The following is a 23749-nucleotide window of genomic DNA, read 5'->3' on the forward strand; positions in this document are numbered from 1 at the left end:
GTGTGTGACAATGGGAGAGAGGCAGGAGTGTGGCACAGGACAAAGATGGCTGCCATTCTCAGCTGGGTCAGTGCCTGCCTGTGCATGGGATCACAGATAGTAAGTGTGTGGCACAGGGCATTGGCACAAAGTCTTTCACTGCTTGCATTCTTCTTCCTCCCTCAAAGTTTTGTAGACCTCTTGTGTTTGAATTTAGACCAAACTCCATTCTAACATTGTTTTAGTTATTCTGGAAATTTTAAATCCCTGGGAGGGCCTCATTCACTCAGCATTTTCCCCATAGACACAGAGTGGGAGAAAAGGATTAGTAAATTAGGCCCTGAGTTAGAAAAAATAAAAAAAATATGCAGACAGCAGTCCAGCAGTGAGATGGGCTTAGCCAGTCTTTTGCAGTGAGTGCCACATGTATGAGTGACTTCCAGTTGTACCTGGCACTCAGAAGGAGTGTGGACCTGGAGGAGCTGAGATGGACAGAGAAGTGCATTCAGGAGGCCTTCAGTGACCTGGTACTGCCGTCCCACCTCCACACTGGCAGCCCCTGGGCTGGGTTACAGGAGCACAGGGAGACGGAGAGGTGTAGATGAGACCTTCCGGAGCAGAGTAGATCTCTCCCCGTCTCAGTTTTTTATTTTGATTTATATTCCTCCTCTCAGACACTTCAAAACAGATTACATTCATATTCTTGCAGCTTTTCTGCTGCTTTGGAGAGTCAAGGACACCATAAAGGAGAACAGCACCTTTCAGTGGCTGAGGGGCAGGAAGTGTTCCAGTAGCTGGGGCGTATCCTGCAGAAGAAGTGTCATCCTCTTCACAGTAATATGACCAGGAGGGCAGAGATAGGACCATTATTGTTATTGGTGATTCGATCATTATCAATGTAGATAGCCGGGAGGATCGTTTGGCAACTTGCCTGCCTGGTGCAAAGGTAGCAGATCTCAAGCATCAGCTAAACAAGATTTTAGAGACTGCTGGTTTGAAGCTGGCTTTCATGTTCCATGTAGGTACCCAACGCAAGAAGGAAGTTTCTGGAGGCTACATTTAGGATTCCAGGTAGTAAACTCAAAATTCAGAACCTGTAGGGTAGCATTCTCAGAAATGCTCCCAGCTCCATATGCAGGATCCCAGAGCAGGCAGAGCCCCGGAGTCTCAAAGTGTGGGGAAAGCTAACAGTCACTTAGTAGCGCTAAGGATACCTAGGAAACTAGAGAAATTGGATTATAATGACTAAGAGATGGTGAAAAAAACGGATTCTAAATTACCTGAATCAACTACTTCTAGGAAGGCTGTGAAAAGCAATACATTTAGATTTCTGTATTCAAATGCTAGAAGGCTGGGAGAGTTAAGAATGTATAGTACTAGACTAAGATAGTGACATTATAGGCATTTCAGAGACTTGTGGAAGAAAACATGCACTGGGACACAGTGGATACAAGTTCCAAATATATTGAAATGACAGAGCAGATAGAAGTGGTGGTGGTGTGGCACTATACGTCAAGGATTCCATAGAACCAAGTAAGATTCTGCAGGAAACAAACTGCACTCTGGAATCTTTATGGATAGAAATTCCATGCAGGATGGGAAGCAGTATAGCACTGGGATCTACTACCATCCACCCAAACAGGATGGTGAAAACAGATAGTCAGAGATTAAACACTCTGCTTTTGTTAGCATTGAGTATAGTCTGTTGACTACTGAAAGGCATGAAACCACAATAATAATGGGGAGATGTTCAATTAACGCAATAATGACTGGAATGAATGTCTCAACCATGCATGTCAGGGAGGTTAAGTTTCTAGATACCATAAATAAACTGCTTCATGAGCCAATGGTCCTAGAACCAGTGGTGGGGGGAAGCTACTTAAGATCTAGTTCTCACTGGCATACAGAATCTGGTGCAAAAGGTAACTGTGGTGGAGCCACTTGGCAACAGTTATCATAATGCAATCAAATTGGATATAGTTACTGGAGGAAACAAATTAAAGAGGGCAATGTTCAAAAAGCCAGTTAGATGGATAACTGAAAAGGATATCTGTCTAAATGGCTAGCCAATCTATATTTAAAGTTGTATGCAGCCAAATTCTAACTGCCTAATGACTTATGCGCATCGAAGTTTGCCACATAAATTGGGGGCATTCCAGGGGCAGGTGGGAGATGTTGCCAGATAGACCAGAGTTAGCCCTATAAGTTATACAGCTAACTCCTATTTGGAGTTATGCAGTTAACTCTGAACATGCCTTAGGGCGGTCCTAAAGTTGGCCAACTTTAAGATAGCTGGGGCTATTCAGCCCCGCCGCTGAATATCCTCGTTAAGTTAGCTGGATAGCTATATCCAGCTAATGTAACTAGCTGCTCTGCGGCTGAATATCGACCTCAAAAATACTACAATAACATATAACTTTAAACGGGACTACGATATGATAAGGAAACTACTTAGAAGAAGCTAAAAGGAACACTTACAAAGGTTAAAAGTCTGCATGAGGTTTGCAGACTGTTTAAAAGCATCATCTTGGAAGCCCAGATAAAATCTAAATTGTATTTATTAAAACTTACTTTCCACACTTATCACTGGCAAAGCATTTCACGGCAAGACTACATAAAAAACATGATACAAAAACATATATATCTTTAAAACAAAAAGTTTACATAATATAAATGCTGCACATAACTGAGAGAACAAACGGACAATTACTGCAGCTTATCACTCAGTGCTATGAAAATATCTACAGAATACACCAGCCTTGGTGCACTCAGGGGAATTTAAGTCATGGGCTCCAGGCTGCAGGCTGTTTAAAGAAATATGTTTTTATCACTTTTTTTAAACATCTTGATACTGCAGATAGTCCTGATGCCATCTGGTAAGGAGTGCCAAAGGCATGTGCCTGCTATGGAGAAGGCTCTGTTTCTTGTTAGATCTAAACTTGCTAATATAATGGATGGAATCTCCAACAGGCATTTCTCTTCCGATCTTAAGGAATGTGAAGGCCTATAAATCCTTAATCACGAAAGGTAACAGAGTCAGCAGTCTGAATGCATTCAAAAGAAATTGCACAGCTCAAGCATTCATGACATATATTAATATTTCTTGCTACGGTGACCGTCTAATGATAGACCATTATTACACCCACAATGTTGGAGCTATTTATTATGCTTCCAAACATATATCGGTCACGTATAATCATTGGCCTACAGGTTCAATTTTTTAAATTTTGTTCTATGCAAATAAAAGCAATCATTTCCCTTGTAATTAAATACTTGAATTACGCCAGCTTCAAAGGAAAACCCAACCTGGCGTAACGTTATGTTTCGAGACGGGACAGGCTCTACAGCAGGAATTGAAAACTGCTGCGATGTCGCACATTTAACTTAAGTAAAAGAAAAAAGAAAGAATTAGCATTGAAGGCATTGGTTCAGGAAAAGTTAGATCAAATATCCTATGTAAATCTTACTGGCATCTATAAACTTTCGTTAACATAGAAACGATGGCAGAAGAAGACCAAATGGCCCATCCAGTCTGCCCAGCAAGCTTTCACTTTTTTTTTTTCTCCTCTCTCATACTTATCTGTTACTCTTGGCATTTAGTAACCTTTTGGTTCTATTTCCCATCCACCCTCACCATTAATGTACCTTTTGGTTTTGTTTCCCTTCCACCCCTGCCATTAATGTAGAGAGCAGTGCAGGAACTGCTTCTAAGGGAAGTATCTATCTTAATTGGTTAGGGGGTAGTAACCGCCGCAATAAGCAAGCTACTCCCATGCTTATTTGTTTACCCAGACAGGGCAAGTTAGTCCTTGTTGGTTGTTATCTGAATATAAATCCACCTTTCTTCATTCCCCCTGCCGTTGAAGCACAGAGCTACTCTGGATATGTATTGAAAGTGAAGTATCAGGCTTAATTGATTCGGGGTAGTAACCGCCGTAACAAGCAAGCTACACCCATGCTTATTTGTTTACCCAGACTGTGTAATTCAGTCCTTGTTGGTTGTTGTCTGAATATAAAATCATCTTTTCTTCATTCCCCCCTGCCGTTGAAGCAGAGAGCTACACTGGATATGCATTGAAAGTGAAGTATCAGGCTTGTTTGGTTTGGGGTAGTAACCGCTGTAACAAGCAAGCTACTCCCTGCTTTTTTGTTACTGCAAATCCTTTTATCCACATTTCCTCTTGCCGTTGAAGCATAGAGCACTGTCGTAGTCGCATTAACCGTGTGCATGTCTATTGAATAAGGGTATTATCTCCAGGTATTAGCTGTCTTTCCCGCAAGCCACCCTCTCTTCATTCACATCCTCTAGACTTATGGATCCACAGTGTTTATCCCACGACCTTTTGAAGTCCTTCACAGTTTTGGTCTTCACCACTTCCTCCAGAAGGGCATTAAGAAGGTGCATTAGCAAAGAGTAGAAGTGCTACATGGTGCCGCTGTGAAGGAGCATTTTTAGCGAGTTTGTGTCTATGGCATGTGACTACATTGACGCAGCCACATAAAAAATGTACAATTGTGCTAATGTTAGCTGCCATGAATGTCAATCCAAGTGAACGTCAATGATGTATAAATTCGCTAATGACAGCTGTCACAAAGAAACAGGTGGATCAAAAGCAATGACTACTATAATCTGTAATCATTCAAATTTGCCACCATAATTGAGGACTGGAGGGTAACAAATGTAACACTAGGTTTCAAAAAGGGCTCCAGGGGTGACCCAAGTAGCTACAGACCAATGAGCCTGGTAAAATGAAACAAACTGTAATTAAAAACAAAATTACTGGTCACATGGATGAAAAGTGCTAAATGGGGAAGAGCCAGCATGACTTCCCTTCCCTAAATATCGGGTGCTATATCATCTTTTATTCTCTTGAGTACAGTTGTAGGGCAGGGATTTAATGAACTTGAAACGGAACTGATGGATGAAATGATGACCTTAGATCAAAGGATTCCCAGATGGAAACAGACTATCAGCTAATGGGGAAACGCCGAGTTCTGCTTCAAGTCCATTGAATCCCTGCCCTACATCTGTACTCAAGGGGATAAAAGAAGATATTCCACCTGTAACTTAGCACTGGGAAGTCATGCTTTACCAATCTATTAAAATTCATTCAAGGTAAAAATGAGCACACGGCTAAAGGTGGGCTGATTGATAAAGTGGATTTGGATTTTCAGAAGGCGTTTGATAATCTCCCTTATGAGAGATTGGATAGGGGCAATGTCTTATTGTGGATTAGAAACTGGTTTAAAGGTAGGAAACAGAAAGTAAGAACATCTTTCCTTTGATTGGCCTTGTTTAACTCATTCATTATGATCCAGGAAAGGGAGCAGATTTGTAGAATACCCCAAAATAGCCAAAAACACAGGCAGACTGAGGACCTGCAGAAAGACTTTGTGAGACTGGGGAACTGGGCATCTGGATGGCAGATGAAATTTAATGTGGAAACTGTGAAGAGATGCACCACAGGGAAAAATAATCCCAACTACAGGAACACAATGCTGGGTTCTGTATTGGGAGTCAACAACCAGGAAAAGAACCTTGGAGTCCTGGCGGACAGTGCTTTGAAAACTGGCAGCTTATTGTGGGTATGGCCAAAAAAAAATCAAATAGGATACTAGGAATTAAGAAGAAAGGAATAAGTACATAAGATATGCCATACTGGGTCAGACCAAAGGTCCATCAACCCAGTATCCTGTTTCCAAGAGTGGCCAAACCAGGTCACAAGTACCTGGCAGGATCCAAAAAGGTTGATAGACTCCAAGCTGCTTATCCCAGGGATAAGTAGATTTCCCCAAGTTCACCTTAATAATGGTTTATGGACTTCCAGAAACTTGTCTAAACCTTTTTTAAACCCAGCTACACCAATAGCTTTCACTACATCCTCTGGCAATGAATTCCAGAGATATTGACTAAAAAAATATTTTCTCTTATTTATCTTAAATGTATCACCTAGTAACTTCATTGAGTGTTCCTTAGACTTTGTATTTTTTGAAAGAGTAAACAACCGATTCACATTTACCCATTCCATTCCACTCATTATTTTATAGACCTCTATCATATCCCCCCTCAGCCGTCTCTTCTCCAAACTGAAAAGCCCTAGTTTCTTTAGCCTTTCCTCATAAGGGAAGTGGTCCATCCTCATAATTATCTTGCTCACCCTTCTCTGTACCTTTTCTAATTATATCTCTTTTTTGAGATGTGGTGACCAGAACTGAACACAATACTCAAGATGAGGTCGCACCATAGAACGATACAGAGGCATTATGATATTCTCTGTTTTATTCTCCATTCCTTTCCTAATAATCCCCAGCATTCAGATTGTGTATGATATATGAACACAAGATGAGGATGCACCATGGAGTGATACAGAGGCATTATGATATTCTCTGTTTTATTCTCCATTCCTTTCCTAATAATCCCCAGCATTCAGATTGTGTATGATATATGAACACAAGATGAGGTCACACCATGGAGTGATACAGGGACATTATGATATTCTCTGTTTTATTCTCCATTCCTTTCCTAATAATCCCCAGCATTCTGTTTGTGTATGATATATGAACACAAGATGAGGATGCACCATGGAGTGATACAGAGACATTATGATATTCTCTGTTTTATTCTCCATTCCTTTCCTAATAATCCCCAGCATTCAGATTGTGTATGATATATGAACACAAGATGAGGTCACACCATGGAGTGATACAGAGACATTATGATATTCTCTGTTTTATTCTCCATTCCTTTCCTAATAATCCCCAGCATTCTGTTTGTGTATGATATATGAACACAAGATGAGGATGCACCATGGAGTGATACAGAGACATTATGATATTCTCTGTTTTATTCTCCATTCCTTTCCTAATAATCCCCAGCATTCTGTTTGTGTATGATATATGAACACAAGATGAGGATGCACCATGGAGTGATACAGAGACATTATGATATTCTCTGTTTTATTCTCCATTCCTTTCCTAATAATCCCCAGCATTCTGTTTGTGTATGATATATGAACACAAGATGAGGATGCACCATGGAGTGATACAGAGACATTATGATATTCTCTGTTTTATTCTCCATTCCTTTCCTAATAATCCCCAGCATTCTGTTTGTGTATGATATATGAACACAAGATGAGGTCGCACCATGGAGCGATACAGAGGCATTATGATATTCTCTGTTTTATTCTCCATTCCTTTCCTAATAATCCCCAGCATTCTGTTTGTGTATGATATATGAACACAAGATGAGGATGCACCATGGAGTGATACAGAGACATTATGATATTCTCTGTTTTATTCTCCATTCCTTTCCTAATAATCCCCAGCATTCTGTTTGTGTATGATATATGAACACAAGATGAGGATGCACCATGGAGCGATACAGAGGCATTATGATATTCTCTATTTATTCTCCATTCCTTTCCTAATAATCCCCAGCATTCTGTTTGTGTATGATATATGAACACAAGATGAGGATGCACCATGGAGTGATACAGAGACATTATGATATTCTCTGTTTTATTCTCCATTCCTTTCCTAATAATCCCCAGCATTCTGTTTGTGTATGATATATGAACACAAGATGAGGTCACACCATGGAGTGATACAGAGGCATTATGATAGTCTCTGTTTTATTCTCCATTCCTTTCCTAATAATCCCCAGCATTCTGTTTGTGTATGATATGTGAACATAAGATGAGGTCACACCATGGAGTGATACAGAGACATTATGATATTCTCTGTTTTATTCTCCATTCCTTTCCTGATAATCCCCAGCATTCTGTTTGTGTATGATATATGAACACAAGATGAGGATGCACCATGGAGTGATACAGAGACATTATGATATTCTCTGTTTTATTCTCCATTCCTTTCCTAATAATCCCCAGCATTCTGTTTGTGTATGATATATGAACACAAGATGAGGATGCACCATGGAGTGATACAGAGGCATTATGATATTCTCTGTTTTATTCTCCGTTCCTTTCCTAATAATCCCCAGCATTCTGTTTGTGTATGATATATGAACACAAGATGAGGATGCACCCAGAGTGATACAGAGGCATTATGATATCCTCTGTTTTATTCTCCATTCCTTTCCTAATAATCCCCAGCATTCTGTTTGTGTATGATATATGAACACAAGATGAGGATGCACCATGGAGTGATACAGAGACATTATGATATTCTCTGTTTTATTCTCCATTCCTTTCCTAATAATCCCCAGCATTCTGTTTGTGTATGATATATTAACACAAGATGAGGTCGCACCATGGAGTGATACAGAGACATTAGGATATTCTCTATTCTCCATTCCTTTCCTGATAATCCCCAGCATTCTGTTTGTGTATGATATATGAACACAAGATGAGGTCACACCATGGAGTGATACAGAGACATTATGATATTCTGTGTTTTATTCTCCATTCCTTTCCTAATAATCCCCAGCATTCTGTTTGTGTATGATATATGAACACAAGATGAGGATGCACCATGGAGTGATACAGAGACATTATGATATTCTCTGTTTTATTCTCCATTCCTTTCCTAATAGTTCCTAGCATTTGATTTGCTTTCTTGTCCACTGCTGCTGCACACTGTGCAGAAGACTTTAACATATCCACATTGACGCCTAGATCCTTTTTCTGGGTAGTGACTCCCAATGTGTAGCTATAATTTGAGTTGCTCTTCCCTACATGTATCACTTTGCACTTGTCTACATTAAATGTCATCTGCCATTTGGATGCCCAGTCTTCCATTCTTGCAAGGTCCTCCTGCATTTTCTCACAATCCTCTTGCGATTTAACAGCTTTGAATAATTTTGTAGCATCAGCAAATTTGATCACCTCACTTGTTGCTCCCATCTCTAGGTCATGTACAGATCTCTGGGGCACTCCACTTTGACCATTTACCCTACTCTGTTTTCTATTTTTAACCATTTCTCAGTCCATAATAGAACATTGCCTCCTTTCTCATGACTTTTTAATTTCCTCAAGTCTCTAATGAGGGACTTTGTCAAAAGCGTGTTGAAAATCCAGATACACTATATCAACTGGCTTTCCTGTAACCACATGTATATTCATGCTTTCAAAAAATGTAGCAAATCGGTGAGACAAGACTTCCTTTGGCTAAATCCATGTTGACTGTGTCCCATTGTTAAGATTTACAGCTCGCAGGAAGGCCCTGGACTCAACTCTGATGCCACCAGCAGCTGGATGTTGCCAGGCTCCCTTCACACAACATGGGATGCCACTCCTCTGCTCCTCCCTAGGTGTGCGCATGCCGGATCATGTGCTAGTTAAAGGGTCTGTGGTGGGAAAATGATCACAGCACCCACTGATGATGTCAGTGCTTCAGCTCTATATAAGGGCTTCCCAGACTTCCTTGCCTTGCCTCAGCAATGGGTCTGGAGCCTAGCAGAGTGTGATGTGTTGCTATGGTGTTTCTGTGTTCCCAGTTTCATCTTGCCTTGTCTTCCAGTCCAGCCTTGGTTACCAGTCCAGTCTTGCCCAGATTTCCAGTCCAGTCTATCCAGCTTGTCTTCCTTGTTGACTCATCCAGTGTTTTCTGTGTCAACGTCCATCCTTGGCTTCTCACTCCGGATCCTGACTTCTTGCTTGGACCTGACCACGTTTCTGTGCTGCCTGGATCTTGACCTCTTGCCTGAACCTGACTATTCTTGCCTGCTGCCTTCCCTGACCTTGGTTTCCTGCTGTCTACTCTATCTCTGATGTGCCTCTGGACTCTAAGTACTGCCTCCACCCTAGGGACCCGCCTAAGTCTTGCCAATTGCCAGAATCCAAGGGCTCAAACTGAAGAGGAGGCAGCTGGTAAAGGTGAATCTCCAGACTATCCCATCACAGGGCACGTTCACCAGCTACTGGTGTAGGCCTCAGGGGCTCATCCTCGAGGCTACATCAGCTATGCTACAGCACTAAGGGTTCACACACCCCCTATCCCTTACAGATTACTGAGGCCATGGGCTCGGTCGACCAGCCCCTGCCTACGCCATTGCCGGCCTAGCACACCAGCTTCATCAGCAGCAGGATCAGCTGAATACCATGTTTGGCTATCTTCAGGGCATTATAGCTTGGCCTGCTCCAGCACCTCGAGGATAAATCCATAAACTGCTATTATGGTAATTAATAAGCAATAGTAGCTTGTGATCTATCCAAGTAGCTTGTGATCTATCTAAGTCACAAGTACTTGCCAGGTACTTGTGACTTGGATTGGCCCCTGTTAGAAACAGGATACTGGGCTTGATGGTCCCTTGGACTGACCCAGTATGGCATGTTCTTATGTTCCAACCTGCCATGCCCATGCTGTACTTACTTCCACCTCTGAGGTATGATCAGTATCCCAGAAGCTGTAGAGGCTTTCTTAACCAGTGTTGGATGCAATTTGAACTGCATTATTCCTGACAAACCAAGTCAAAGTAACCTACGTTCATGCCATTCTGGGTGGCACCACATTATCCTGGGCCTCTCCCCTTTGGGAAAGGGATGATCCATTCTTAGGGGAAATAGCATCCTTTCTGCAAGAGTTCCAACAAGTATTTGATGAGCTTGATTACACCACTTCCAAGTCTTCTGAACTTCTGCAAATCAAACAAGGCTCCCGGTCTGTGGGGTAGTACGCAGTGCATTTTGGAACCATGGCCTCTGAACTCCAGTGGGGCAGCGACAGCCTGATTGCAATTTTCTGAAAAGGACTTTTGGAACACCTTAAAGACGAGCTAGCTGCCTGGGACCTACTATCTATCTTGGAGAGGCTGATCAGTTTAGCCTTGTGATAGACCGGAGAGGAGCCAAAATAGCAGTAACTGGGCCCTACCAGCCAAAGAAAGGAGGGTGGCGAAGCTGGGCCTATAAGGAACTGAGAATGTGTGAGCTCCTCTTGCAGTGACGCAGCCTCATAGGTAGAGTCCTGAGACCGATGCCAACAGTGAGTGAGCGATGTATTCAGTAAAAAGCAGGTGGACGTCCTGCTGCCTTATTGCTCCTATGATTGTACCATAGACCTAATCCCAGGCAAGGTTCCACCTAGAAGCAGAGTTTATCTGCTTTCTGCTCCAGAAACAGAGACAGTGTTGTGGGTCCTGGCCGTGGCAGACCATGGCCGGCCCCCCCCCCCCCTACCTTTCCGCGGCGAGCCGGCACTACCCCCGATCGGCACGGTGCTCCCCACTATGGGGCTGACCGACTGCGGCCTCCCACGTGACTCAAACGCTGCCGCCCTGCTTCCTGCGAAGCTTTCCCTAGGCGTGCACGCGTGGGAGGCTCCGCCTCTTAAAGGGGCCGCGGCGGGAAACTTCGGCCCGGCCCGACCAATGACGTCAGGACTGAGGGGTATTTAAACCCTGCCTTAGTCCCCAGTTCTTCGCCTTAGCAACAGGTCGTCTCCTCGGAGTGCTAGTTGCTGCGTTCCTTCGCTTCCTGATCCAGCTCCCGTTCCAGTTCCTGATCCACCTCCTGTTCCGGTTCCTGATCCAGTTCCTGACCTTGCTCCTTCCTTCGTACTCCAGTTCCTGAGTTCCTCTTTGGCTTGATCTCCTGGTACCAACCCCTGGCTTGCTCCTCGTCTTCGCTTGTCTGCTGCCTGTCTCAACCCCTGGCCTGGTTCCCTCGTCTCTACCCGCCTGCCGCCTGCCCCGAATTCTCAGATCGGACTCTCCTTCTGCTTCTCTGCTGCCTGCCCAGACCCGGGCTCCTGACCTCGTCTTCATCTCTCTGCTCCTGCTTCGCCGAGGCAGCCCGCTCCTAAGTCCTGCCGGCCCCAGTACCCAAGGGCTCAACCTGCGGGGAACGAGGGCTGGTATAGCTGAAGCTGCAGCTGGGATGACCTTACCTTCACCACCTACCGGCGACGGGAACCACTGAGGGCCTTCCCTCTGTGGTGGCGCCAACACCCGTCCCGGCTCAAGGGTCCACAACCATAACAGACAGTGTCTAAATGCATTAAGGAGAATCTGGACCGAAGCTTTATTCTTCCCTCGGCCTCACCCGCAGAGGCTGGATTCTTATTTGTGGGGAAGAAGGATAGGTCGCTATGTCCCTGCATTGATTATCATGGTCTCAGTGCTATTACTGAGCAAACTGAATATCCACTTCCCTCCATCTCAGAGCTCTTTGACTGTCTCCGAGGCACACAAGTTTCATGAAGTTAGACCTCCCGGGGGTCATACAAGTTTACACAAATCTGAGAAAGCGATGAGTGAAAGACTGCATTTTAACACCAGTGGCGGACATTATGAGTACCAAGTAATACCTTTCGGATTGTGCAACACCCCTGTGGTCTTCCAATTTATGGAAAACGAGATCTTCTGTGACTATACTCCCAAGTGGTGGTCTACCTAGATGTTTCCTGCAGAACTTTTATCCTGTTTGACTCAATGCTCTCTTTAACACACAGTGCCACCCCGCCACTAATCTGATCCATCCTATCATTGCAATATAATTTGTACCCTGGTACCACAGTGTCCCATTGGTTATCCTCCTCCCACCAGGTCTCTAAGATGCCAGTTATATTCACCTCTTCATCCAGTGCTATACACTCTGACTCTCCCATCTTATTTTTTAGACTTCTAGCAGTTGTATACAGACATTTCAAAGTATGTTTTTTTTATTTTTATTAACGACCTGCTCGTCAGTTGCCAGGGGTAATTTGGAATCTGTCTGCTCTTTTCTTAAAGTCGCATGGCACGCCCGCACCTTGAGTATCGTGTGCACTTCTGCTCACCCCATCTGAAAAGAGACGTAGCAGGCATGGAAAACATGCAGCGGAAGGCAAAGTAAAGATAAAGGGGATAAGAGCAATTCCCTTATGATGAGGGATTCTTCAGTTTGTAAGAGATGGCTGAGCAGGGGGATAGAACAGGTAAATGGGACCGGCTCTTTGCCCTTTCAGATAGGACTGAGAAGCAACTCACGAAGCTGTTAGGTAAAGAGCCTGTAACAAACTGGAGGAAATAGGTTTTCACTCAATGCACAGTCAGGCTGTGGAATTTGTTACCAGAGGGTGCAATCGTGTAAACAGGGATGGATTGAGGATTTTCCCGCCCCGGGGGAACTCTTCATCCCCCCCATCCTCTGTAAGGTGCTGTTACAGGGTAGCAGAGGGCTGTTCTCTGCTGAATGAGGTTCAGTTAACCAGGCAGCTGCCCCTGAATGTTTGCTGCCGCCCTAGGTCCCTATTGGCAAATCCAGGGCTGCAGGTAAACTAGAATAGCTGGGTCTGAAACGGGTTTGGAGAAGTTCCTGGATGAAACGTCATGAACCAGGTGACTCTGGGAAACCCCTGGGAGTGAGCCTGAAGAAAGTGGATCCAGCAGGTGTTGCACAGCCTTATCCTCCTCCATTACAGCAGCGACCACAAATCAGATGGAAACATAGAATCAGCATTCAGAACGGAAGGAAACAGCAAATCATTAATAGTCGGGGTGCCCACCATTAGCCTGCAAAACGGCTTTAAAACGAGCGGGGCATGAACACAACACATTTTGAAATAAATTAGTATCATTTTCCAAATGTAATAAGATCAGTTTATTTATTTATACATTTATATCCCGCTTACCTAAAATACTAGGGAGTTGCAATAAAACATAGATATTAAGATAAACAATAACTTCACATACATATAATAAGGGCCAGATTTTATAACATGCACGCGGGCGTAGATTTGTTCGCGCACCCCGGCGCGAACAAATCTACGCCCGATTTTATAACATGCGAGCGCTGCCGCTCGCATGTTATAAAATCCAGGGTCGGCATGCGCAGGGGGGTGCACAATTGTGCAACCTGCACGTGCCGAGCCGAGCAGCCTTCCTCCGAAATCGGAGCGGCCTTGGAGGGAACTTTCCTTCCGCCCCCCCCCCCCGCACCTTCCCCTATCTAACCCGCCCCCCAGCCCTAACCCCCCCCAACCTTTATTGAAGAAGTTACTCCTACCTCCGAGCAGGCGTAACTTGCGCGCGCCAGCTCTCCATCCCCTAGCCCAGTGGCTGCTCCGGAGGCCTCGGGCCTGCCCCCGGAACGCCCATTTTTTCAAGCCCCGGGACTTGCGCGTGTCCCGGGGCTTGTGTGCACCATCGAGCCTATGCAAGATAGGCTCGGCACGCGCAGGGGGAGGCAGGGGTAGGTTTTCAGGGGTTGCGCGCGTATCTTAGTCCTAAATATGTAAAAGCAGAGCAATAAAAACAACTTAAAAATACAAAAAAGCATAAAAACAAACACATACCCCCACCTAAAAAAAAGCCATCATCTCTGGTCAATATAAATGTGCACATAAGAGCATGAATGTCACTTCACACTGGGTTGTATAAACTGCACCATAAAGTCCAAATGTTGACACACGGTTTCGGTGAATTAATGGCCCGGACCTCAATCTGTCCACGTTAAATTCTCCAGCTCATCCTTAATAATAGCACCGATGTTTTCAGCAGCAGCCAAACATTGTCACCCCAAAAATCAATGCCATTTTCTGTAAGCAGCTGTTGTGTGGCATTGGCACACATGCATGATGCCTTATCGTGGACAAAAGTAGCTTTTCCTACTACCAAAATGTTTTCCTTATCACTCAAAACTGGAATAACATTTTCAGCTAAAATCGTATTCTGAAAATAAGCGCCGTCCCAAGATTCACCAACGTCTTTGATTACCAATAGCATTTTCTTTGCTGTTAACATGAGAAAAAGACTAATGCGAAGCAGAATTTCTGACAATTTGGAGATCATGTTCTTCGTCACTAATTTCATTCAAAGTTTTTGACCAAACTCGATCATTTTCAAAATTTGGTTTTCGAATTGACCAAATGATAAATTCATTGGAAGGCGCTAAGTGAAGGAAATCCTCTTCATTCCCATTTCATGACCAGTTTGCCAGCCAGAGCCTGTCTTGGATATAGGTTTCAGTTTTCAATGGTTTCAAAATAACATGAAATGCCTGGAGATACCACCCCGAGTGGATAACCATAAACTGGTCCTCTATCAGTTGTTTCCTCCTCTCACCCAAATTCCTTCTTGCTACTCTTTAACAGCTTTTCTTATTCTTGTTGTTGGAATTCTCAATAATTTTTTGGCTTTCTTGAAACAATTTTAGCGGTCGACCATAACCAAATTCTGTCAAAAACTCGTCGGCAGTCGTGTCTCACGCTCTCTGAACTCGGCTTTTGCTTTGACCTCATTTTTCAGCATTCCACTCTTTTGTAATAAAGTGTGCTCCAGCATCACACGCCGCATGAAATGCAATACACGTAGGGGTAGATTTAAAAAAAATACACGTGCGTGTCCATGTGTGCGCACTACCCGACGCACACATGGACGCGCGATTTTATAACATGCACGTGCCATTGCATGCATGTTATAAAATTGCGTGTCCATGTGTGCGCGCTACCCGGCGCACACATGGACGCGCGATTTTATAACATGCACGTGCCATTGCATGCATGTTATAAAATCGCGTGTCCATGTGTGCGCGCTACCCGGCGCACACATGGACGCGCGATTTTATAACATGCACGTGCCATTGCATGCATGTTATAAAATCACGTGTCCATGTGTGCGCGCTACCCGGCGCACACATGGACGCGCGATTTTATAACATGCACGTGCCATTGCATGCATGTTATAAAATTGTGGACGGCGCGCGCAAAGGGGGGCAGACATACACAAAAAGTGAGCAGCAATGCATTTTCGGGCTTTCCCAGTTCCCTCCCAGTCTGTTCCAATTAAAGAGCGGACTGGGAGGGGACTTCCCAACCCCAACCTTAACCTCCCTTCCCCTTCCCCTATCCCTTCCCTAGGTAGCCCTGTTTTGTATTTATTATCTTTTGCTCCTCCAAAGGACCAGCAGCAAGTTGCGCGCGCCGGCTCCCTGCCGGCACACGATCCCCCGGCACAGCGGCAAATGGCCGCTGTACCAGGCGCCTCCGGCCCCACCCCACCCCCTGGATTGCCCCTCAGACCGCCCCTTTGCCAAGGCCCAGCTCTTGTGTGCATAACAGGGGTTACGCACACGTCCAGGCCCCTTTTAAAATGCGCGCAGCGTGCACAAGGCCCGGCCGCATGGGCCATTTAAAACCGGGCCTTTAATGCAGTCAATCTGATGTTGTTTTTCACTGTCATATGTTCCACCACAAATAATAAATTTAAGTAATGTAATATAAAGTAATTCCAAATTGAATGGCCTACAAAACTGTACAAAAATTATATTAGTGGGATAATCCAGTGGAGCACTGGGAGGCAGGGCAAAGGTTATGCAACTGTCCGAGGCAGACTGCTGGGCTGGGTGGATCCTTGGTCTGACTCCGCACCGCAGTTCTTATGGACAGTAAGTGTGTGACATAGGATAGGGAGTGGCTGCCGTCATCGGGTGGGTCATTGCCTCACAGAGAATGAGTATGTGATACGGGACAGGGACAGTTAGTGTGTGACATAGGACAGGGAGTGGCTGCCGTCATCGGGTGGGACATTGCCTCACAGGGAATGAGTATGTGATACGGGACAGGGACAGTTAGTTTGTGACATAGGATAGGGAGTGGCTGCCGTCATCGGGTGGGTCATTGCCTCACAGGGAATGAGTATGTGATACGGGACAGGGACAGTTAGTGTGTGACATAGGACAGGGAGTGGCTGCCGTCATCGGGTGGGACATTGCCTCACAGGGAATGAGTATGTGATACGGGACAGGGACAGTAAGTGTGTGACATAGGATAGGGAGTGGCTGCCGTCATCGGGTGGGTCATTGCCTCACAGAGAGTGAGTATGTGATACGGGACAGGGACAGTTAGTGTGTGACATAGGATAGGGAGTGGCTGCCGTCATCGGGTGGGTCATTGCCTCACAGAGAATGAGTATGTGATACGGGACAGGGACAGTTAGTGTGTGATATAGGACAGGGAGTGGCTGCCGTCATCGGGTGGGTCATTGCCTCACAGAGAGTGAGTATGTGATACGGGACAGGGACAGTTAGTGTGTGATATAGGACAGGGAGTGGCTGCCGTCATTGGGTGGGTCATTGCCTCACAGAGAGTGAGTATGTGATACGGGACAGGGACAGTTAGTGTGTGACATAGGACAGGGAGTGGCTGCCGTCATCGGGTGGGTCATTGCCTCACAGGGAATGAGTATGTGATACGGGACAGGGACAGTTAGTGTGTGACATAGGACAGGGAGTGGCTGCCGACATCGGGTGGGTCATTGCCTCACAGGGAATGAGTATGTGATACGGGACAGGGACAGTTAGTGTGTGACATAGGACAGGGAGTGGCTGCCGTCATCGGGTGGGTCATTGCCTCACAGAGAATGAGTATGTGATACGGGACAGGGACAGTTAGTTTGTGACATAGGACAGGGAGTGGCTGCCGTCATCGGGTGGGTCATTGCCTCACAGAGAATGAGTATGTGATACGGGACAGGGACAGTTAGTGTGTGACATAGGACAGGGAGTGGCTGCCGTCATCGGGTGGGTCATTGCCTCACAGAGAATGAGTATGTGATACGGGACAGGGACAGTTAGTGTGTGACATAGGACAGGGAGTGGCTGCCGTCATCGGGTGGGTCATTGCCTCAGAGAGTGAGTATGTGATGCGGGACAGGGACAGTTAGTGTGTAATGGCTACGGATGTCAGGAGCTTCTGGGCTGGTCCTTGGTTGTTTCATATTTTATGTGACAAGATGAGCTCTGAATTAATCGTTCCTTTGTGCTTTCCTGTAAAGGTCGACAGTTGGAAGAGATACAGCAGATCAACGTATTACCATTGAAGTGGTTGGTCCGTATCCTCTCCAACCATTACCAAGCGGTGAGTCAGAAAGCAGGAGCCTGGCAATGCTGCATAAGGAGAGCTCACAGCCTTGAGGAGGGGGCAACAGCTCACAACATTCAGGGGTCTCTTGGGGTCTGGCCAGCTGCACAGGGAACATTCACAGCTTCAGGAAGGGGAAACATAGGAACATAATGGCAACAAGAGACTGTATGGCCCATCGAATCTTTCCATACACTCAACTAATTTAGCGTTACAATTCCCATCACTCCCTTAGAGATGACCCCTGTTTAACCCAGGCTTTCTTCAATTTGCATACAGTTTTTGACTCTACAATCTCCATTGAGAGGCCGTTCCATGCATTCATCACGCTCTCTGTAAAGAAATATTTCCTAAGATTACTCCTGAGTCTACCCCCTTTCATCCTCATCCCATGACCCCTCATTCTAGAGCCTCCTCTCCACTGAAAGAGGCTCAACTCCTCTGCATGGAAACCTTTGAGATATCTGAATGTCTCTATCACATCTCCCCAGCTCCCCTTTCCTCTAGGGTGTTCATGTTTAGAGCTTTAAGTCTATCCCCATATGCTTTGGAATGAAGACCACTGACCATTTTAGTAGCCCCCTCTGGACAGACTCCATCCTGTTTATATCCTTTTGAAGGTGGGATCTCCAGAATTGTACAATAACTTCACATACATATAATAAGGGCCAGATTTTATACTATGCGCGCGGGTGTAGATTTGTTCACGCATCCCGGATGACCATTCCTCTTCCTATGCAGTCAAGCATCCTTCTGGCTTTGGCTATCACTTTATCCACCTGTTTGGCTACCAGATAAAATCACCCCAGATCCTGCTCTACTGTAATGCTTCGAAGAATTTCAATACTCTACCTCTCCCTTGGGTTTTTGCATCCTAAATGCATAATTCTGCATTTTTTAACATGCTGACAGACTCTGGACTTTTCCTTGAGTTTCACTAGATCCCGTTTCATATTTTCCACACCTTCTTGGCTGTGTACCCTATTTAAAATGTTGGTTTCCTTACAATCCTCCAGATCAGTCCAGACACATGGAGTTTTCTCCACTACCAGCAGATGGAGACAGAGTTACTGAACTTGTAGGACGTAAGCCAGTGTGCCTCCTTACAGTTCCTCAGTATTCTCTGTCTCCAGCAGATGTTACAGGTGCAGAACTTGCAGTCAGAGATGGAGACAAGATCTTTACTCCCAGGGGTGCTACATCCTGTAGTGGGGACATACCCCCTGGTACAGTCAGGTCAAGCAAGGGGTCATGGCCCTTTTGTGTCTCGGACCCCAGCCTGGAGGAGGGTTTTAGACTTCCTCATGCCCTAGCCTCTTCTCCCTCTCTCTGGTCAATTTCTCCTGCCTTTCCCTGAAGACTCCGATGAGGGAAGTATTTAGTTTTTCCTTAGGGGTCTTTTGCAGAATGACCGTTAGAGGGCATCTGCATTCTGGAGGGAAGGGAAGTTTATGGTGGTCCTGCTCGCTAGTGCAGGCCTTTTCAGAGCAGCCTGGTGACTGCAGAGAGAAGGAAACACAGGGTTGGTGCCCTCAGACCCTGCCATTTTCTTGACCTTTAGAGCAATCTAAATTTCGAGTGCCAGGTCCTTAAAAAAAAAAAGAAGAGAAAAGTTATCTGAGAGGCCATGCACAGAGTGGCTGGAAGCCATGGATGCTAAGTCGTACAGAAGAGTATTTGCGACGTGTTCTCCGCGATGCGGGAGTTTAGCCGGAGGTCTGTTTTCGCTGCACAGAGGGTGAGAGAGGTAAGAGCAGCTGATTTTTTTTTCTTTCCCACCTCGGCTGGGGCCGTGCGGGAGGACCACTAAAGCTTTATTGTTGTTTCTGGCCTCAGTGGGGAGGTCCTATGGGGAAGGCCTGTGCTGCAGTCCTCCACAGGGGAAATAAGCAGAGTTGCCAGCTGGTAGTATCTGACTCTCAGGGGGAGCGGTGAGAGCAGGAACGGCAGTCCCACAGTACTATGGTCTGCAGGGGAGGATTCTGCTGCTCATCCATCTTTAAATCCTGTTCATGGGGGGGGGGGGGGGGGGGGGTCAGGGGATCCACAGTAGAGGACAAGTGACTCTTCTGGTCTGCACTGGTCTGCACTGGAAGTCAGACGGGGATAAGGAACCTATTTTCCCCAGAACCTGGTGCTCAGTGCCCTTTCAGGGAAAAAAAAAGAGGTTGCCTTCAGGAGGTTCATTAAAAAAGGAAAAAAATACATATTTTTGATTCTGATAAAGAATTTATTTATCTATTTATTTATTTATTTTAAAGTTTTATATACCGCACAGTGGGGTAGAAGTCTATCCGTCTAGGCCAGGGGTCGGGAACCTTTTTGGCTGAGAGAGCCATGAACGCCACATATTTCAAAATATAATTCTGTGAGAGCCATACTAACTACAACCCCCCACCCTCCTGACTCCCCCAAGACCTACCAAATTAATTTACCTACACCCCCTACTCTCCTGACACCCCCAAGACCTGCCAAATTAATTTACTACAACCCCCCATCCTACCCACCCCACCCCCCCAAGACCTGCCAAAAGTCCCTGGTGATCCAGTGGGGGTCCAGGGCTCGCAGACAAATCTTTAATAAAAAAGTAAAAATCTAACAAAACCCCCCACCCTCCTGACACCCCCCAAGACCTCCAAAATTAATTTACTACAACCCCCATCCTCCTGACGCCCCCCAAGACCTCCAAAATTAATTTACTACAACCCCCACCCTCCTGACCCCCCAAGACCTGCCAAAAGTCCCTGGTGGTCCAGCGGGGGTCCGGGAGCGATCTCCTGGACTTGGGCTGTCGGCTGCCAGTAGTCAAAATGGCGCCGACGGCCCTTTGCCCTCACTATGTCACTGGGGTCGACCAATGGTGGCGGTAGCCCCTGTGACATAGTAAGGGCAAAGGGCTGTCGACGCCATTTTGATTACTGGCAGCCGATAGCCCTTTGCCCTTACTATGTCACAGGGGCTACCGCCGCCATTGGTCGACCCCAGTGACATAGTGAGGGCAAAGGGCTGTCGGCGCCATTTTGACTACTGGCAGCCGACAGCCCAAGTCCAGGAGATCGCTCCCGGACCGCTCCTGGACCCCCGCTGGACCACCAGGGACTTTTGGCAGGTCTTGGGGGGGGGGGGGTCAGGAGGGTGGGGGTTGTAGTAAATTAATTTTGGAGGTCTTGAGGGGTGTCAGGAGGGTGGGGGATTTTGTTAGATTTTTACTTTTTTATTAAAGATTTGTCTGTGAGCCAGATGCAGCCATCAAAAGAGCCATATCTGGCTCCCAAGCCATAGGTTCCTGACTCCTGGTCTAGGTGGTTTACAAAATAAAACATTCATAATTAAAACAATACACAATACACAAAAGCATACAAGAATTAAATACATTGCAATGTTCGTTGATGGAAATATAGTACGTTATATAGAAACATTACTGTAGGTTATATGCGTGCGTGAATAGGTAAGTTTTTAGCAGTGTTTTAAATTCTCTTCGGTTTGATGTCAGACGGATATTATCTGGGAGGGAGTTCCATAAAGTAGGTCCGGCTACTGAGAAAGCACGTTTACGTGTTAAGGATAAACTAATTTTATGGAATTTCAAGAATGCACTTATCGAGAGAACTAAGCTGTCTGGTGGGTTTATAGATTCTTAGTAATGAACATAACCAAGTAGAGTTAACATTGTATAACAGATTATGTATTATGGACAGTATTTTGTAAGTTATGTGGAATGAAATGGGAAGCCAGTGTAAATATTGTAAAGTGGGAGTGATATGATCTCTACGTGATATATTACAGAGCATTCGGGCAGTTGCGTTTTGTACCAATTGTAATGGATAAATCGTTGATTGGGGTAGGCCGAGATACAGAGAGTTACAGTAGTCCAATGCAGATAGGATTAATGCTTGAGTAATTAAACGAAAATCATTTGGAAGTAGTAATGGTTTGAGTTTTTTTAACATATGGATTTTGAAAAAAGATTTTTTTCACTATTTCAGATATGTTGGTGTCCATTGCAAGTCTGGAGTCAATGATTACTCCCAAGTTTTTTGCATGTTGTTTTATTATAATAGGTTGGTTCTCACATTTACATGGAAATTGTAATAACATTTTCCTGCCATAGCTTCTAGCTCTGTTCTCATATTAATAAATTTTCTTCTCCTTTCTTGCGTTACTCTAGAAAAATCGGGCTTTTCTCGATTTCCCACACCCAATAATATGCTGCAAAAGTAAAATATCCAGAAGTAATTCTCAATATTCAATTGTTACAGAAAGAAGGAGGTTATCCTACTTATCTTTTCCTTTAATCCGCTTATATTTCATTTATACTTCTGAAATGTTTCTGTTGAATATCAGGTTTAAATTGTTATATTGTCAATATTAGAATGTAAAAGCAATCACGATATCTGAATACTGTAACAAATGTTTGTATTTGTTTTTTGAAAATAGCATAAATTATAAAAATAAAAAAAAAAGGGACTTTCTATGGGGCTCCTTATTGCTTTTCTGTTCCAAGCAGAGAAGGCTAGGGGATGGTCCCTACTTTGAAAAGGACTTTGGTTCAGATGAAGGATATCAAGAGGAATTTTCAGGGGATAGTGATGGAGTTAAGAATCCTCTGGAGGAGGAGGATGGTGATCCTATGGCTGAGCAGCTGATCTGGAGATCGTCCACCAGTTTAGCAGGGGTGAATTACCTCTATGCTAACACAATTTCTGGGATTGCTAGGTCTTTCTAGAATAAGGTGTTCCTGCAGCTGCTCTGAAGCCCTCCTGGTTGGGCGGTTCAGCTCTTTGGCAGGCCCGGATATATGCATAGGCAACATAGGTAACTTCCTTTATCCACTCCCCTCCCATCCTGGCTCTGTGATCCAGCCTATGGGCAGCAAATCAGGCCCTGCTCTTAAGAGAGGTGGAAATACATTTCACGTGTATCTTGAAGTTTTAGTCCTGGCACTCAGAGCAATTGGGTATAGCAGTGTTAGGCTTCCACCTTGTTTATGCTGGGTACAACAGATACTGGTAATAAGGTCAGTGGAAGAGCTCTCAAGATAAGATAGCTCTCAGCTATCTTATCAAATCTCCCACTAGTAGACTCCGTCCTTGGCTAATCACTAATTGTACATCCGCTCTAATAAACCCGCCGTCATAGCACCTAATCCCTTTTCCCTAGTCTTAGTCACCGAACATTACACCAGCTAGCATTAGGCTCGCCGGTCAAGTCTCCTCTTCTTATACACTATGTTAAACCCAGTTCTTTGTATCCAAGTTTGAGCTCCCTGGTTCAATGTAAGGCATTCTCTTGTCATGGTTTTTGTTGGAATGTAAACCGAAGTGATTGGTAACTCTGTTACTTGAATATCGGTAAATAAAAGTGCTAAATAAATAAAGAAAGAAAGAAAGAATGGAAGTGGAGGGCCTAAGACCATCCTTGGCCAATCTGGTGGATGTCTTAAATGGTTTCTATGGCACAGCCGCTAAGATTATGACTGGGTGTCTATTCTTATGGCACTAAGGGGCAACAAGTGTATGGTACAAAGTTCAGCTTGGGATTCTCCCTATTGTAGCAATGCTCTTTGGGGGGGGGGGAGCCTGCAGAATTTGTTGGGGGGTCTTAGAGGACTCTTAGATTTTTAGATTGTCTGAGAGTTCCCAGTACACAAAACCTATATGACCTCTCATTGCACCTCCTGTGGCAAGCAGACCACATTAGAACAGCTACAAAGACTGGGTGTGATAGTTCTCATGCCCCAAGGGGAGCGGAAACAAGGCAGGTATTCCATCTATTTCATAGTTCCAAAGAAAGAAGGCACCTATCAATAAATGCGTCCCTACAGGTCCCATGCTTCTGAATGGAAACCCTATGCTCGGTCATTGTGGCAGTCAGAAAAGGGGAATTCCTAGTGAGAGGAGAAGATGGCTGCCGCTCGAGATCCATGCTGAAAGAGCTCTCTCCGAATAGCTTTGTTTTTGCTTATTTC

The 23749-nt window shown here is 45.0% G+C and overlaps 1 protein-coding gene across 1 annotated transcript in view; it reads left to right on the plus strand.

The window, feature by feature from the left end:
* The first annotated feature begins 73 nt into the window (after positions 1-73).
* The window catches only part of LOC115096048 (BTB/POZ domain-containing protein 16-like), a 68319-nt gene continuing 44643 nt past the window's right edge, over positions 74-23749 (plus strand). The window contains exons 1-2 of the mRNA XM_029610564.1: positions 74-99; positions 17696-17778. The gene's annotated coding sequence lies outside the window, so the exon portion shown is untranslated. The remainder of the gene's footprint in view (positions 100-17695; positions 17779-23749) is intronic.

The sequence above is a fragment of the Rhinatrema bivittatum genome, chromosome 7 (assembly GCF_901001135.1).
Source record: "Rhinatrema bivittatum chromosome 7, aRhiBiv1.1, whole genome shotgun sequence".
Lineage (NCBI taxonomy): Eukaryota > Metazoa > Chordata > Amphibia > Gymnophiona > Rhinatrematidae > Rhinatrema > Rhinatrema bivittatum.